Source organism: Macaca thibetana, chromosome 2, assembly GCF_024542745.1.
Source record: "Macaca thibetana thibetana isolate TM-01 chromosome 2, ASM2454274v1, whole genome shotgun sequence".
Classification (NCBI taxonomy): Eukaryota; Metazoa; Chordata; class Mammalia; order Primates; family Cercopithecidae; genus Macaca; species Macaca thibetana.
In genome coordinates, this window is record NC_065579.1 from 1,771,495 (window position 1) to 1,786,396 (window position 14,902).

The 14,902-nt window shown below is 47.8% G+C and overlaps 2 long non-coding RNA genes across 2 annotated transcripts in view; one reads left to right on the forward strand and one right to left on the reverse strand.

Moving 5' to 3' along the window:
- Positions 1 to 14,902, reverse strand: part of LOC126948015 (uncharacterized) — a 340,440-nt gene that overhangs the window by 191,524 nt on the left and 134,014 nt on the right. The gene's annotated exons all lie outside the window — the stretch shown is intronic.
- The window catches only part of LOC126948014 (uncharacterized), a 198,653-nt gene continuing 188,052 nt past the window's right edge, over positions 4,302 to 14,902 (forward strand). Inside the window, exon 1 of the long non-coding RNA XR_007723311.1 lies at positions 4,302 to 4,646. This is a non-coding gene — a long non-coding RNA (uncharacterized LOC126948014). The remainder of the gene's footprint in view (positions 4,647 to 14,902) is intronic.

Below are 14,902 nucleotides of genomic sequence, written 5' to 3' on the forward strand. Positions count from 1 at the left end.
AATTAGCCGGGTGTGGTGGCCGGTGCCTGTAATCCCATCTACTCGGGAGGCTGAGACAGGAGAATTGCTTGAACCCAGGAGGCAGAGGTTGCAGTGAACCAAGATCACACCACTGCACTCCAGCCTGGGCGATGGAGCGAGACTCTGTCTCAAAAATAAATAAATAAATAAATAAATAAAATAATGGACCTCTAGCTGGGCCCTCTCCAGGTGCCCTGGCTTCATACCCAAAGTCTCTGGCAGATAGACATGACTCTTCCGTGGAGAAACTAAGAGAGTAATAACTGGCCCCGAGTTTATCCAGTCAGTAAGCTGACTGCCAGAGACAGTCCTCGTTCTGAAGGGAAGTAAAGAGGAAGCAGAAAGGAATGAATTCTACTCGCTTGTGAACCCTCCTAACTCTTCACAAAAAATTGCTTACAACTTCTTAGCAGATGTTCAGTATCTGTATTCACTAGATTCTCAGCTTCCCTTCTCCTGCTATTCAATGACAAACAATGTTTGTGCTCCTCTCTGAGAGAAAAGAACAAAGACACGGTCCCCGTCCTTCGGTAGTTTAGAATTTACACCGTCCTCAAAGTTTTTAATCCCCGCTTACTAAATCATAAAGGAATTAAACGTAACAGGGGAGGGATGGGGAGGGACAGAGGCTAGAAATCCCACAAACTGCTATTACCATGCAGACTGTCAGCAGAAATGTTTAGGCAAATCAAAGAGATAAAATCAGTGGTCTGTCTTTGACAAAGCAGAAACTTCCCTTGGATGCTCTATGGAAGTTTGAACAAGGCCGTCTCAGGGCCCACATTCAACAGCATTAGCGGCAGGTCCTGTTAGGCTTTACCCTTATGACCCCACCTTTCCCTCCTGCACTGCGCCCAGCCTAGTGCCGGCGATGCCTCAGGTTACCATGAAGCCTTCCGGGCAAGTCCCATCAGCCAACGCAACACCAGACCAGACTCTCCTGATTTCCTCTCCCCATCAACAAAAACCTTCCCTGGGGTCCTGCTGTTTCGTGATGTGACAATTAGTTAAATTAGACAAATGTACCTACCTGTGGCTGGTGCACTCTTGAGTCAATGTGTCACCTCTTGTATCAATCAGTGTTCTTAGTCTCATGCAACTGAAGACGGTTCTGTCTGATTTCAGCAGCTTACGCATTTAGTAAGAGAATATTGGTAAGCTCTGGACTCTCGGGAAGGCTGAGGAACAGGCTTGGAAAATAGGCAGGAACAGAAGATGCCGTGTAGCAATTGGGACCAGCTTGTCTCAAACTCCTGACTGCAGCCCAAATCATGCCATAAGCAGTAACTGTGGGAGCATGGCTGCAGCCACCCCTGCCACCCGCTGCTGAAATAAACGCTCCCTAAATTCTGCTGTGTCACCAGCTCCTGACCCTGGGACATGTGCCCCTGCCTTGAGTACAAGAAGGACTGGCACAGCCATGCTGTACCTCTTGGCGAGGTGTCTATGGCAGAAGATAGGCTCCGCGTCCTCCAAATTCTCATGAGGGGGCAGAGTTCTTGAAACCTAAGAAGGGAAGTAAGATGTTGAGCAAACAAAATGAATGAAAAGTAAGTCCCATATCCTTCTATGGCTGCATGTACATTTTATTCATTTATTTATTTGTTAGCCTGAGTCTCGCTTTGTCACCCAGGCTGGAGTGCAGTGGCAAGATCTCTGCTCACTGCAACCTCCACCTCCCAGGTTCAAGCGATTCTCCTGCCTCAGCCTCCTGAATAGCTGGGATTACAGGCGCCCACCACCACTCCCAGTTAATTTTTGTATTTTTAGTAGAGATGGGGTTTCACCATGTTGGCCAGGCTGGTCTTGAACTCCTGGCCTCAGGGTGATCCGCCCACCATGGCGTCCCAAAGTGTTGGGATTACAAGCGTGAGCCACCGCGCCTGGCCAGCATGTACATTTTAGCAGGCAACTTCTGGAAGGAAATTCTTAGCACAAAGAAATGACTCAAATGATGGAAACTTCAGACAGAATCTCAGGCCAGTGGGGGAGATCGTTTGGGGTTCAGCAGGCCTTTTGAAGCCCCTCAAGTCACACCATGTAGCTGACCACTCTTTCTGTTCTTAGGATCCAGCCCGGGAGGATGGCAAATGGAGCCCCAGCCTGCCTGTGACTGTGACTTTAGAAGGCTGTGGGCTTTCCTTCCTAGTGTTTTCCATCACAAGGATCCAAAGGTGATTTCCCGCTGGGCGCGGTGGCTCACGCCTCTAAGGTGGGTGGATCACCTGAGGTCAGGAGTTCGAGACCAGCCTGGTCAATATGATGAAACCCCTTCTCTGCTAAAAACACAAAAATTAGCTGGGTGTGGTGGCGAGTGCCTGTAATCCCAGCTACTCGGGAGTCTGAGGCAGGAGAATCACTTGAATCTGGGAGGCGGAGGTTGCAGTGAGCCGAGATGGTGCCACTGCAGTTCAGCCGGGTCAACAAGACAAAATTCCGTCTCAAAAAAAAAAAAAAAAGGATGATTTTCTAGGTTTCTCTCAGTATATGGAAAGTTACATAGGGAAGGTGCTTTCTGCCTCCAGTCCTCAGCCATGGTTCCCCCAGCAAATTCTGTCCCCTTTCCCTGCTTCTCCCACAGGACAAGGACCCACAGGACAGCGTACTGGCAAGGGAAGGACCCACAAAGCCTGCTACCAGCGTTCTCCGGTGGGGCCAGAATGGTGGTCTGCGTAAGAGCTCCCATTCAGCCAGGTGGGGCACCACGTGGTTCTTCCTCAGTGGGTGGGAAGTAGGGGCCATCCCCAATTGCCACATGCCAGAATATTCAGACAGGAGAATATTCAGAATCACAGATAAATCATGTCAGAGACTGGTCTGTAAACATGAGTAACAGTAACTTAGATTTTGGAAATCCAGTCATAAAACAAAAGCTGAAGGTTTTTCTAGAGGCATTTAAGTTAGGGATCAATTTCAATTGATTTCTTTCTTTCTTTCTTTCTTTCTTTCTTTCTTTCTTTCTTTTTTCTTTTCTTTCTTTCTTTCCTTCCTTCCTTCCTTCCTTCCTTCCTTCCTTCCTTCCTTCCTTCCTTCCTTCTTTCCTTCCTTCCTCCCTCCCTCCCTCCCTCCCTTCTCTCTCTCTCTCTCTCTCTCTTTTTTTTTTTTTTTTTTTTTGAGGCGGAGTCTCGCTCTGTCGCCCAGGCTGGAGTGCAGTGGCGCGATCTCGGCTCACTGCAAGCTCCGCCTCCCGGGTTCCCGCCATTCTCCTGCCTCAGCCTCCCGAGTAGCTGGGACTACAGGCGCCGCCACCGCGCCCGGCTAATTTTTTTGTATTTTTAGTGGAGACGGGGTTTCATTGTGTTAGCCAGGATGGTCTCGATCTCCTGACCTCGTGATCCGCCCGTCTCGGCCTCCCAAAGTGCTGGGATTACAGGCTTGAGCCACCGCGCCCGGCCTCTCTCTCTTTTTAAGACAGAGTCTCGCTCTATTGCCAGGCTGGAGTGCAATGGAGCAGTCTCGGCTCACTGTAACCTCCACCTCCCGTGTTCAAGTGATTCTCCTGCCTCAGCCTCCTGAGTAGCTGGGATTACAAGCATGCGCCACCACACCCGGCTAATTTTGTATTTTTAGTAAAGATGGGGTTTCACCATGTTGGCTAGGATGGTCTTGATCTCCTGACCTCGTGATCCGCCCACCTCAGCCTCCCACAGTGCTGGGATTCCAGACGTCAGCCACTGCGCCCGGCTGATTTTTCTAAAGTGCTGGGATTCCAGGCCTGAGCCACTGCACATGCCGATTTTTTTAAAGGACCCCAATTGCAAGCAACTGGACAAACTCTAATCCTTGGTTTGTATCACTGGTCATGTCACTTTTTATTATTTAATGTGCCAGAAAGCTTCCATTTGCTCCTCCAGATCCACTTCCCACTCTTTTCCACCCTGCCCCAGGAGGCTGGCCTCAATGGGCTCCCTTGGCCTTTGGCTTCCAGTGGTATTTGGCTAAGAGGGAGGTTTGGAAAATTAGAGGGGAGGAAGAAAGTGAGATGAGAGTATTTATTCTCCTGACTCCTCCCTGTAGATATGTCTCAAACTGGCTGCACCTCTCAACCAAACTCACACTCATCTCAGGGCAGCTCTTTGCACACGAATCTCTGCCTTGGATGTCTGGGAACCACTCACTGCCCTGGCTGTCTTCTCTGGGCCTAGCATGGGTAACAGCTCTGCCTCACCAGCTCGTGTAATTGCATTATCCTTTGTGGTTTGCCTTCCCCTCACCACCCCTTTGTGAATCGTCCCTTTATAAATCCTCCTGACTTGTCCTTGTTTGAATGTGCCATCTGGTTCCTGCTGGGTCCCTGCATGATGCAGCTGGCTACTCATTTAGTAATACTGAGCCCGAGAGATTCCAGCACTTGTATCGGGGAACCACAGAGTGCTAAGGATGCAGCCAGCACTACGAAAGCAAATCTCCCGAAGATGGAGCCCTCTGATTTCCACGGAGTCCATGGGTGGACATGAGGAAGACGGCACGCCTCAGTGTGTTGCAAACATATTCATATTTTACCCAAATTAGAGTGGGAGAACTTTCTAGCCTTGGAGACCTTCTTTAAAAGAGTGTGGGCCGGGCGCGGTGGCTCAAGCCTGTAATCCCAGCACTTTGGGAGGCCGAGACGGGCGGATCACAAGGTCAGGAGATCGAGACCATCCTGGCTAACACGGCGAAACCCCGTCTCTACAAAAAACACAAAAAATTAGCCGGGCGAGGTGGCGGCGCCTGTGGTCCCAGCTACTCGGGAGGCTGAGGCAGGAGAATGGCGTGAACCCGGGAGGCGGAGCTTGCAGTGAGCTGAGATCTGGCCACTGCACTCCAGCCTGGGCGACAGAGCGAGACTCCGTCTCAAAAAAAAAAAAAAAAAAAAAAAGAGTGTGGGTGTTGTGATGGCCAAAGCAAACAGATGATGGAGCTAGGGGAAAAAAAAAAAAGTGTTATTTTAAAAAATACTTCTCAGCCGGGGGCGGTGACTCATGCCTATAATCCCAGCACTTCGGGAGGCTGAGGCAGGCAGATCGCCTGAGGTCAGGAGTTCGAGACCAGCCTGCCCAACATGGTGAAACCCTGTCTCCACTAAAAATGCAAAAAATTAACCAGGCACGATGGCTCATGCCTGTAATCCCAGCTACTCGGGGGGGCTGAGGCAGAAGAATCTCTTAAACCTGGCAGGTGGAGGTTGCGTTGAGCCAGGATTGCACCACCACACTCTAGCCTGCGCAACAAGAGCGAAACTCCGTCCAAAAAAACCAACAACAACAACAACAAAACACAAAAACAAAAAAAAATTAAAAACCTCATCTCACCAACTAGTCACCTTCTATTTCATCCTCATCAACAAGTACCAAGCACTTATTTTGTGCTAAATGCTTTATGTGGATAATTTTGCTTAATCTTGGAGAAAACCCTCAGCTGAGAGCACTTAAGATTTGTTCAAGGTGTCTGGGTGTGGTGGTGGGTGCCTGTAATCCCAGCTCCTCGGGGGGCTGAGGCAGGAGACTATCTTGAACCTGGGAGGCGGAGGTTGTGTTGAGCCAAGAGCGCGCCACTGCACTCCAGCCTGGGCAACAAGAGCGAAACTCCGTCCAAAAAAACCAAAAAACCAAAATAAAAACAAACAAAAAATAAAAATAAAAAACACTTCTCACCAATTCGTCGTCTTCTATTTCATCCTCATTGACAAGTACCAAGCACTTATTTTGTGCTAAGTGCTTTATGTGGATAATTTCCCTTAATCGCAGAGAAATCCCTCGGCTGAGAGCACTTGAGATTTGTTCAAGGTGGCTGGGCGTGGGGGCTCATGCCTGTAATCTCGACACTTTGGGACGCCATAGCGGGAGGATTACTTGAGAGTCAGGATTTTGAGACCAGCCTGGGAACAGAGCAAGACCCCATCTCTACAAAAAAATACAAAAATTAGTCAGGCACGGTAGCATGTGCTTGCAGGCTCAGCTACTCGAGAGGCTGATCACTCGAGCTCAGGAGGTAGAAGCTGCAGGGAGCCATGACTGCACCACTGCACTCCAGCCTGGGCAACAGAATGAGATCCTGTCTCTAAAAAAAAAAAAAAAAAAAAAAAAAAGATGATTTGCCCAAGAACTGTGGTGAAGATATTAATATTACGCAAAGAAGATAAAACAGCTTCGACGACTTGTCGTCTTTATCAAGTCTATCAAACTGTCAGCCGATAGTGGTTAGTGGTTGCTGAACAGCACGTTTGCTGATTAAATGGCAGACATGGAGAAGGCAGGAGAATCTCTTAAACCCGGCAGGCGGAGGTTGAGTTGAGCCAGGATTGCACCACCACACTCCAGCCTGGGCAACAAGAGCGAAACTCTGTCCAAAAAAACCAACAACAACAACAAACAAACAAACAAAAACAAACTCATCTCACCAACTAGCCACCTTCTATTTCATTCTCATCAAAAAGTACCAAGCACTTATTTTGTGTTAAGTGCTTTATGTGGATAATTTCGCTTAATCTTGGAGAAAACCCTCAGCTGAGAGCACTTAAGATTTGTTCAAGGTGGCTGGGTGTGGTGGCGGGTGCCTGTAATCCCAGCTACTCGGAGTAGCTGGGTAGAGTGATTGAAGATCTCACTCACTTCCACTGAGACTGTTCAAAGGCAGCAGCATGATGTAGTGACAGCTTGGAGGTAATTAACACCAGAGGAACCTCACTCAATTCCTTCTTCAGCCAAGCAACATCTTCCTGCTGAACCATCAGGATCAAAGGCTGGCGTAGGGGGACCGTGGTTTTCACCATGATTTTAACGGTTCATGGTGGGTGTGGGCACTGGTTAGGAAAACCATTGTGCCAGGGAGGAAACTGTTTCTGAGATAATCACCTGATCCAAGTTTTTCAAAAGTAGAACCCAACTTTTACAGATGTCATTTCTCAGGGAAGAAAGACTAGGCGAAGGCCGGACACGGTGGCTCACGCCTGTAATCCCAGCACTTTGGGAGGCTGAGGCGGGTGGATCACCTGAGGTCAGGAGTTCGAGACCAGCCTGGCCAACATGGTGAAACCCCGTCTCTGCTAAAAATACAAAAATTAGCCGGGTGTGGTGGCGCGTAGTAGTCCAAACTGTAGTCCAAACTGCTAGGAAGGCTGAGGCATGAGAATCGCTTGAACTCAGGAGGTGGAGGTTGCAGTGAGCCGAGAGATGGTGCCTTTGTACTCCAGCCTGGAGTGACAGAGCAAGACTCTGTCGCCAAAAAAAAAAAAAAACAGTCTTCTGTAATTGGTCCCAAAACAACGGTGTCTTTCACTCATTCCAGATACGGCTTTTGTTTTCAAGGTCCCATCGTCCTGCCAGTGCAATCAGTGCAAAGACTGTCCTCAGCAGCTTTTTGGACCTTCTGTCCAAAGTTGGTTCTGTCGAAGGAGAGTCAAACTCTGGAAGAAAAAATAATTTTTTTTTTTTTGAGACAGTCTTGCTCTGTCCCCCCGGCTGGAGTGCAGTTGAGCGATCTCGGCTCACTGCAACCTCTGCCTCTTGTGTTTGAGCAACTCTCCTGCCTCAGCCTCCCGAGTAGCTGGGATTACAGGTGCCAGCCACCATGCCTGGCTAAATTTTGTATTTTTAGTAGAGACCATGTTGGCCAGGCTTGTTTCAAACTCCTGACCTCAGGTGATCCACCTGCCTCGGCCTCCCAAAGTGCTGGGGATTACAGGCGTGAGCCACCACATCTGGCCAGAACTCTGTAAAATATTTGAAGAGCTGTATTCTGAGCCAAATATGAGTGACCATGGCCCATGACTGGTCCTAAGAACATGTACCTAAGGTGGTCAGGCGCAGCTTGGTTTTATACATTTCAGAGAGGCAGGAGACATTTAGAGAGCCACCACGCCTGGCTAATTTTAAATCAAATACATTTAAGAAATGCACTGGCCGGGCGCGGTGGCTCAAGCCTGTAATCCCAGCACTTTGGGAGGCCGAGACAGGTGGATCACGAGGTCAGGAGATTGAGACCATCCTGGCTAACATGGTGAAACCCCGTCTCTACTAAAAAATACAAAAAACTAGCCGGGCGAGGTGGCGGGCGCCTGTAGTTCCAGCTACTCGGGAGGCTGAGGCAGGAGAATGGCGTAAACCTGGGAGGCGGAGCTTGCAGTGAGCTGAGATCTGGCCACTGCACTCCAGCCTGGGCGACAGAGCAAGACTCTGTCTCAAAACAAAAAAAAGAAAAAAAAAAAAAAAAAAAAAATGCATTGCGGCCGGGTACAGTGGCTTACACCTGTAATCCCAGCATTTGGGAGGCCAAGGCGGGAGGATCACAAGGTCAAGAGATCAAGAGCATCCTGGCCAACACGGTGAAACCCTGCCTACAAAAATTAGCCGGGCGTGGTGGTGTACGCCTGTAATCCCAGCTACTCGGGAGGCTGAGGCAGGAGAATTGCTTGAACCCAAGAGGCAGAGGTTGCTGTGAGCTGAGATCCCGCCACTGCACTCCAGCCTGGGTGACAGACTTAGACTCCATGTCAAGAAAAAAAAATTTTTTTTAAATTGCATCATATTTAAAACTCTTATCCCTTTACACACTGAGTTTGCAACCAGTAATCCCTCCCTTTGCTTATGTCAAGGGTGTTTAGCTTATAAATGGCAACACAGCAAACCATTTTACATATAAGGACATTAGGAGCAATTCTGACACTAAGTGAGTCTGAGTCTGGATGACTGACTAACTCTTAGTAACTTTACGTAACAGCATCTTATCTTGCTGAGACTGAGAAGTTCCTTGCATCATCTCAAAATCTTAAGAGAGATGGTATTAGCAGATCACGGTTCAAAAACCGTCTTTCCTTCAGACCTCCAAAAACCTTTGTCTAGGAGAACTTGGGAAGGTACACATACAGCTACATCAAATCTCAGTGGGGATAAAGCTGGCACGGACACCGGGGAGGGGGGGCCTGCACAGTGCAACGCCAATGGGGCCTCCCAGTCACTGAGGGGGAAATGGGGCCGGCATGGGGAGGGCAGAGAGAGCAAGGAGGAGGGGAGAGGTCACGCTCTGGAGGGTGGGTGGGTGCTCTCTTTTCCGGCTACTGTTTTCAATGTGGTAAGCACATCCCTTCAGCTGAATGCCCTGGAGAGGAAGCCCAGTGCTTCCTGTTGTCTTACCAATGCTGCAAAATGCAAGTTAGAAATAAAGCAAAAGGGGGGAAAGGGGAAAAAAATGGGAAGCTCTCCTAGCTAGATCGGAACGCCAGCCTTTAGGAGGAAACTCAGCCCACATTTTTTCCCTGGGGATGCAGAAGAAGAGGCACACCTCAATGTAAGCTGTTTCCCAAATCAATCAGGATTCAGAAAATAATTTCTCTATATAAAAAGGGTATTTTTGGCTGGGCATGGTGGCTCACGCCTGTAATCCCTGCACTTTGGGAGGCTGAGGTGGGAGGATCACCTGAGGTCAGAAGTTCCAGACCAGCCTGACCAACATGGTGAAACCCCATCCCTACTAAAAATACAAAAATCAGCCGAGTGTGGTGGTGCACGCCTGTGGTCCCAGCTACTCGGGAGGCTGAGGCAGGAGAATCGCTGGAACCCGGGAGGCAGAGGTTGCAGTGATCGGAGATCGCACCACTGCACTCCGGCCTGAGTGAGAGAGCAGGACTCTGTCTCAAAAGAAAAAAAAAAAGAAAAGAAAAAGAAAAAGAAAAAAGAAAAGAAAAGAAAAAGAAAATACAAGAAAAACAGCAGAATAAACTACAGAGTTGAAAGTCTTAAAAGGAAGACTAAGGAGATATGTGTGGGAGATACAGCCAAAGAAATATACCCACCCTGTTTAATGCCCTCAAAACCCTTCCATTCTGTGAGAATCGACCCCAAGGTTTTGTAGTGTTGAAAAGAATCATTTAAATATCAGATTTTTTTTTTTTTTTTTTTTTTTGAGACGGAGTCTCGCTGTGTCTCCCAGGCTAGAGTGCAGTGGCGTGATCTCGGCTCACTGCAAGCTCCGCCTCCCGGGTTCACGCCATTCTCCCGCCTCAGCCTCCCAAGTAGCTGAGACTACAGGCGCCCGCCACCACGCCCGGCTAGTTTTTTGTATTTTTAGTAGAGACGGGGTTTCACCATGTTAGCCAGGATAGCAGATTTTGTTTCATTGCTTTGCTGCTCTGAGCATCTTAGCTGCCAATGACATACTTCATGAAATGTAGCAGAAACATCCTGGTCCCCACGGTAGAGGACACGGGCAGTTCTGACAGGTCACCCGTATTCATATACTTATTTATTTATATCGCCATCATTAATATACATACATTTATTTATTTATTTATTTATTTTTATTTTTTGAGATGGAGTCTTGCTCTGTCACCCAGGTTGGAGTGCAGTGGCCCGATCTCAGCTCACTGCAAGCTCCGCCTCCTGGGTTCATGCCATTCTCCTGCCTCAGCCTCCCGAGTAGCTGGGATTACAGGCACCCGCCACCACGCCTGGCTAATTTTTTGTATTTTTTAGTAGAGACAGGGTTTCACCGTGTTAGCCAGGATGGTCTCGATCTCCTGACCTCGTGATCCGCCTGCCTCGGCCTCCCAAAGTGCTGGGATTACAGGCGTGAGCCACCGCACCTGGCCACATTTATTTATTTTTAACATTACCATACAATTTACCACTTACCAAAATAGCCTCTCTTTGGCTGGCATTTCACTGATAAACTTTTTTCTACTATGCTTCAAAAAGCCAATATATCTCCATTCAAATTTTACTGGGCCATTTGCCTTCCCCACACCCCCTTCTTAGATAATGTCTTTGAGAAATCTGTGAGAAGGAACGTTTTTAAACTGTCATCTGCGAATGACACCTCTCCTGAAATTTTGAGATTATACAAGAAACTTCTCTTAAAAGTTTCAAGCAAACCCTGACTTTCTTGATCTAGATTTCTTGAAGAATATCATCTTCCTCTACTGCCTGTGTTTCATTTTGTAGAACATCCTTCCTCTGAAAGAGCGATAACAACAACAAAAATTCCACTTTGATCGTAACAGTCGATTAGAAAAGGAAACGCCCTTCAGTTCTCTAACTTTTCAAAAATGTCACGTGCTTTCGGCTGGGCGGTGGCTCACACCTGTAATCCCAGCATTTTGGAAGGCCGAGACGGGCGGATCACGAGATCAGGAGATCGAGACCATCCTGGCTAACACGGTGAAACCCCGTCTCTACTAAAAATACAAAAAATTAGCCGGGTGCGGTGGTGGCGCCTGTGGTCCCAGCTACTCGGGAGGCTGAGGCAGGAGAATGGTGTGAACCCGGGAGGTGGAGCTTGCAGTGAGTGGAGATCGCACCACTGCACTCCAGCCTGGGCGACGGAGCGAGACTCCGTCTCAAAAAAAAAAATCACGCTTTCCTTTCGAATGCAAGTCAGTGTTGCCTCCCCAACTCCGCTTCCTACAGTTGTCCTAACAGGCAACTATTTTTTCTTCTTTTATTTCTTTATGGCCACTGTCCTGATTTAGTTTATTATTTTTAACTTTTGTGGGTACAGAAAAGTGTATATATTTATGGGGGATGTGAGATGTTTTGATACAGGTGCACAATGTATAATAATCACATCAGGGTAAATGGGTACCCATCACCTCAAGCATTTATCTTTTCTTTGTGTTAGAAACGATCCAGATATACTCCTTTAGGTATTTAAAAATGTACGGTAAATTACTGTTGACTGTAGTCACTCTATTTTGCTATTAAATACCAGATTTTATTCATTCATTCATTTTTTTTTTCCCCCCTGAGACAGGGTCTTGCTCTGTCACCCAGGCTGAAGTACAGTGACCGGATCTGGGCTCACTGCAGTCTTAACTTCCTCGGCCCAAATGATTCTCCCACCTCAGTCTCCTGGATGCTGGGGTCACAGGCGTGCACCCCTACGCCCGGCTAATTTTTTTTATTTTTTTTATTTTCGAGACGGAGTCTCACTCTATTGCCCAGGCTGGAGTGCAGTGGCTCGATCTGGGCTCACTGCAACCTCTGCCTGCTGAGTTCAAGCGATTCTCCTGCCTCAGTCTCACGAGTAGCTGGGATTACAGGTGCCCACCACCATGCCAAGCTCATTTTTGTATTTTTAGTAAAGACGGGGTTTCACCAAGTTGGCCAGGCTGGTCTTAAACTCCCGACCTCAGGCAATCTGCCCTCCTTGGCCTCCTAAAGTGCTGGGATTACAGGCGTGAGCCACCGAGCCCGGCCCTTTTTTTATGTTTTGCAGAGATGGTGTCTCACTATGTTGTCCAGGCTGGTCTTGAACTTCCGGGCTCAATCATTCTCCCATATTGGCTTCCCACAGTGCTAGTAGCATGAGCCCCTGCACCCAGTCCATTGTTTCCCTTCCTTCCTTCCTTCCTTCCTTCCTTCCTTCCTTCCTTCCTTCCTTCCTTCCTTCCTTCCTTTCTTCTTTTTGAGATGGAGTTTCTCTCCTGTTGCCCAGGCTGAAGTGCAATGGTGTGATCTTGGCTCACTGCAACCACCAGCTCACTGCAACCACCGCCTCCCTGGTTCAAATGACTCTCCTGCCTCAGCTTCCCGAGTAGCTGAGATTACAGGCATGCACCACCATGCGCAGCTAATTTTGTATTTTAGTAGAGACGGGGTTTCACCATGTTGGTCAGGCTGGTCTCAAACTCTTGGCCTCATGCGATCAGCCCACCTTGGCCTCCCAAAGTGCTGGGATTACAGGTGTGAGCCACTGCGCCTGTCCCATTGTTTCTAACTATATTTTTGTACCCATTAACTATCCCAGTTCCCTCTGACCAATCACCCTTTCAAGCCTCCGGAAATCATCATTCTACTCTCTATCTCCAGGGATTCAACTGTTTTACTACTTTTAGTTCCCACAAATAAATGAAAACATGTGAAGTTTGTCTTTCTGTGCCTGGCTTATTTCACTTAACATAATGACCTCCAGTTCCATCCATACCATTGCAAATGACAGGATCTCATTCTTTTTCTTGGCTGAATAGTACTCCATTGTGCATATGGACCAGTTTCTTTATCCATTCATCTGTTGATGGATACTTAGGTTGCTTCCAAATCTGGGCTATTGTGAATAGTGCAGCAATAAACATGGGAGGGCAGATATCTCTTTGATATACAGATTTCCTTTCCTTTGGGTATATACCCAGCAGTGGGATTGATGGATCAGATGCTAGCTCTATTTTTAGTTTTTGTTTGTGTGTTTTGAGACAGGGTCTCACCCTGTCGCCCAGGCTGGAGTGCAGTGGCATGAACTTGGCTCCCTGCAGGCTGAAACTCTTGGGCTCAAGTGATCCTCTCACCTCAGCCTCCCAAGTAGCTGGGACTATAGGCATGCACTACCATGCCCAGCTAATTTTTTGTATATTTTGTGCATATATATATATATATATATAGAGAGAGAGAGAGAGAGAGAGAGAGATGGAGATTCACTCTTGTTTCCCTGGCTGGAGTGCAATGGCATGACCTCAGCTCATTGCAACCTCTGCCTCCCGAGTTCAAGTGATTCTCCTGCCTCAGCCTCCTGAGGAGCTGGGATTACAGGCATGCGCCACCATGCCCGGCTAATTTTGTATTTTCAGTAGGGATGGGGTTTCACCATGTTGGTCAGGCTGGTCTCGAACTCCTAACCTCAGGTGATCCACCCACCTTGGCCTTCCAACGTGCTGGGATTACAGGCGTGAGCCACTGCACCCAGCCAATTTTTTGTATTTTTAGTAGAGACAGGGTTTCACCAGGGTTGTTCAGGTGGGTCTCAAACTCCTGACCTCAGGTGATCCACCCACCTCGGCCTGCCAAAGTGCTGGGATTACAGGCATGAGCCACCACACCCGGCCCCAAATAATTTTTTTTAAGTTACGTTTAAAAATGAAATAACTCTTTGCATAACGCATGTGTTCACGAATAAGAAAGTGGCATATATTAATTCAGTGGCTGAAATATAATTCTGTGTATGAAAGTACAAAGTCTTTTTAAAAATGTGCTTTATTTTGATTGCTAGTGCTTCTCCTGAGGTTCCCATGGTGGGCGCAGTTCTGCTGCTATTCCCCTTTCTATGAGTATTTTGTGTCTCCCATTCTCCTCCCTGTCAAGCCTGCTCCAGCACCCAGCAGGTAGAACATCGTTGTTCATCCTTTTAAAGTTTATTTAGACCAACAGCGAAATACTCTAACAACTCGATTTTTTTTTCTTTCGATGACTATTAACTCAAGTACTCTCCTGTTTTTGGAATTTAAAATCTTATAAATAGGCACAATTTGTTTCTCAGGCTTCAAAGGAAGAAAAGAGCTGATGCATGTTTGAGCAGCTCCGCCTCTGGTGCCTGGCATCAAATTTCATTAACTCATCGTTGAATTTATCGTCTTATCCCTTCCTGACTTATTTAATCTTTTTTTTCCCTCCCAATTTGTACCCACTCAGTCCTTTTTTATTTCATTTTCAAGTGTCCCTCTTGGGTGTATTTTTGTGAGTGAGTTCATGAAAAAATGTTACTTCTATTGGGGTGCTTAGTTTTCCAATGTTGATTTCTTAGCGTGTGAATCTCTCCATAGCCCTTGCAAAATGTTGCACTTACTGTTGTTTACTTTTGTAGTTTGTGGGGTTTTTGTTTGTTTGTTTGCTTGTTTTGAGACGGAGTCTTGCTCTGTTACCCAGGCTGGAGTTAAAGTGGCGCGATATCGGCTCACTGCAAGCTCCGCCTCGCGGGTTCCAGTGATTCTCCCGCCTCAGCCTCCCGAGTAGCTGGGACTGCAGACGCCGCCACCACGCCCGACTAATGTTTGTATTTTCAGTAGAAATAGGGTTTCACCATATTGGCCAGGCTGGTCTCAAACTCCTGACCTCACGTGATCCGCCTGCCTCGGCCTCCCAAAGTGCTGGGACAACAGGCGTGAGCCACCGCGCCCGCCCGGCGAGTCTGTGGTTTT